Source organism: Ictidomys tridecemlineatus, chromosome 8 (assembly GCF_052094955.1).
Source record: "Ictidomys tridecemlineatus isolate mIctTri1 chromosome 8, mIctTri1.hap1, whole genome shotgun sequence".
NCBI lineage: Eukaryota > Metazoa > Chordata > Mammalia > Rodentia > Sciuridae > Ictidomys > Ictidomys tridecemlineatus.
This window is the reverse complement of record NC_135484.1, coordinates 149,565,076-149,568,091: the sequence shown is the minus strand read 5'-3', so window position 1 is coordinate 149,568,091 and position 3,016 is coordinate 149,565,076. Positions and strand designations below refer to the sequence as shown.

Below are 3,016 nucleotides of genomic sequence, written 5' to 3'. Positions count from 1 at the left end.
TCTCCCGCCGCCAACACCACAGCCGATGTGAGACAGTGCTCAGTGAACATGTGCTCCGCACAGGATTTTCTGAGAGCCTGGTGTAAGGGGTCACACTGAGTCTCTATCAGGTAAGAAGCACAGAATTCTCATCCTACAGATAAAAATAAATAAGGCTGACAAAGACAATGATCTGTCTAGGATGGCGCACCTTGCATCTCAAACTCAAGATGGCCTCTTAGAGAGGGGTCAAGGACTGGCCAGGGAGAAAGGGGGCGCGTGGTGCAGGGCACAGCTCTTGTCCCAGCCCCATGGTGTGACAGACAAGCTCCACAGGGCTGCTGCTGCTGATCCCGGTGCTGTCAGGGCTTCTTCCTGTGAGCTTCTCTCTGCCCTTCTCTTACTGAATCTGCTGCTGCTTCTTCTTCTTCTTTTTTTTTTTTTTGACAAATAATACAAATATATTTTATTTGAAATAAACAAAAATGCTTACACAGCATTCACTTGGAAACAAACTCTTGCTCGGCTATATACTGAGCAAAGACAAAGCCGAAGCACCGACACCCTTCTTGTTTGACATGTATTTGGAGACAGGTAGGAAGACACTACTTGGTTTTAAAAAACTGACCTTCCCTTAAGGTCTGGTCATAGGAGTGTAAACAATGTAAATGAATCCAGCGTTACCAGTTGTCCTATCCTATCTATGTCACCTGTGTATTCTGAGATCACACACATACCTGCCACTATACCTGGGAAGGGTTGCTATATCACAGTTACACTTGATTTCTTGGCAGGCGGGACTGAGGAAGAGTAACTTGGAAAAAGTTCTAACAACTTTTACATCCTGTTTAGAAAACACTAGTATTCCCTTAAATAACAGGTAAAGCTACTGCCTGGAAGTTACCTTTTCACTTTGGTTCATCTTAAGTTTTTATGATTTACAGAGTTGATTAATTTGCTTACAGTACAATCATGCCACAAAGTGTTAAAGCGCAAGATACGAATTATTCCTTCAGCATCTGCATATTTCAAGTTTTATACTCTACTACATCCACAGTGTGTCCGCAGTTCTTGGATACTTAAAAAAAAATAATACCTGAATGAGACTCTTCCAAAAATGCAGATGTCTGTAACGACAATGGTACTAAATGGGAAGAAGACAATGAGGCAGTGAAGAAAGCAAACGTTCCATGTGGTTCAAGTCTTTGGATTTAAACACAAGTGCCCCCCAGAGAAGCTGGCTGGCATGGAATTTCCAGAAAACCTCCTTTTGCCCCGCAAAATGGACCTGAAAATCCTCAATCCAAACTTTTCAAAAGTATAGTTATGAGACGCTATAAATGCCAGTCAAAGGGAGAAGGATGAATGGGTCTTCCGTTTAGCTACGAGTTGTAGCAGAGCCTCCTCAGCTGTTGGTGGATCAGTCAAAAGCACTGACGTACCAGAAGTGCTTTGGAGCACAGGGTGAAAGTACGGAGCATATTATCTGTCTAAATCAGTAACAGGACTTCATGGCTAGGAAAATTTTCTAAAGAGTAAGATGACTCCAGAATAGATGGATCTCTCTTCAACACTAAGTGTAGCAGAATTAACAAAAAGGAAAAAAAAAAGATTTGCAAGTAGATATAGAGATAACAGAAAAATATAAGGCAAAGAACACAAAAAGATGAGGTCAATGCTATAGGTTCAACAGTATTTCATGAGGCTAAAAAAAAAAATCTGTTAACTTTGAAAGCCCTAGCAAAATATCACTCTTGTTTATCAATCACTTATTTATCATTTGACCACATGTTGAAACCTTTTCTATCTACATACTGAACAATCCTACCGTCAGCCTTTAAACACTCTGCATTTCTTTGCCAAACTTGTAGCTGAGTATCTTGTTCCAGTCGATTTTGGGGCAGGTAACTGGAAGCTGCCAGCGCAAGGCCTTGAATGTGGTGTCTGACATTGTTTGGTGGTTTTCACTAACTGCAGTCTGATATTCATTTCCTGCACTCTATGATTTTAATAAACTCCTTGGCAGTTTGGACTTCATTCGAAACAGTTACTAAATCTTGTACAATTTTAAGATTAACCAACTGAACATGGCCATCTTCATCATAGTGAACCTGAATCTCGAGCACTCCAACCACCTGGGCTGTAGATGGTGTAATAGTGAACTTCCACTCTGATCTCCAACGACCATTCCAAAGTTTTTAGGCTGAAACTGGAGGCTTTTAATACATGCAATAATAGTCTGTTGCCCATCTCTAGTTTTAGCATAAACAGTACAGAAGGCGTTGCAATAATGATCTTTCACATAGGCTCTTAAGGCATTGTCACAGGATTCTCTCCAGGACTTCAAACCTCCATCTACTTCTTCTGGTTGAGGGTCATTTGCTTCTTTCCATAAGTGATCAAACTTAAAGGAAATTTTGTTTCTTGGATCTAAAAATTGGTTATTCCCCAGGTCACCATGCTCTGTAATTAAGACCTGTTCTTCATATCCTTCTGTCTTCACAGGTGTGAACTGGTCCATGTTATACTGGGCAAATGCATGTGCTGCTCCTTCCTTGTCATTGTTAAGTAGTAGCCGGACATCATTGAATACTTCCCTGAACTCCCCTGGGGGTGCATGAGTGGTGAATTTAGCAGCTAAGCATACTTTCTCCTCACCCGACATCCGATCCTCCTCCAAGTGGGCCATCTTGGGCTGCTCTGAATCTGCTTCTTTTATCTCTCACATGCAAGCACCCAGGAGGCACCCAGTAGGCACCCAGTAGGCACCGCACACTGATGCAGGAAGTGAGTACAAAATGAAGGCAAGAGAAATTCTTCCTCTTGCGGAGCGTGCAGGCTGGTGCAGGCTGGTGCAGGCTGGTGCAGGCAGGGAGAGGGTCGCGTGCGCACAGACGCCTGTGTATTACAAGAAGATCTATACCCAAGTCGGCCAATAGACGGTAAAGATAAAGGCTGTAAATGGATAAAAAAAAATTACAGATAGACATAAAGAGATTTTGAGAAACAGCGATCTAGAGATGAAAGATGATAGAGG

At 42.2% G+C, this 3,016-nt stretch overlaps 1 pseudogene; it reads right to left on the bottom strand.

The window, feature by feature from the left end:
* Window positions 1–1,772: 1,772 nt before the first annotated feature.
* Window positions 1,773–2,744, bottom strand: LOC101977841 (F-actin-capping protein subunit alpha-1 pseudogene; annotated as a pseudogene).
* Between the last annotated feature and the right edge of the window lie 272 nt (window positions 2,745–3,016).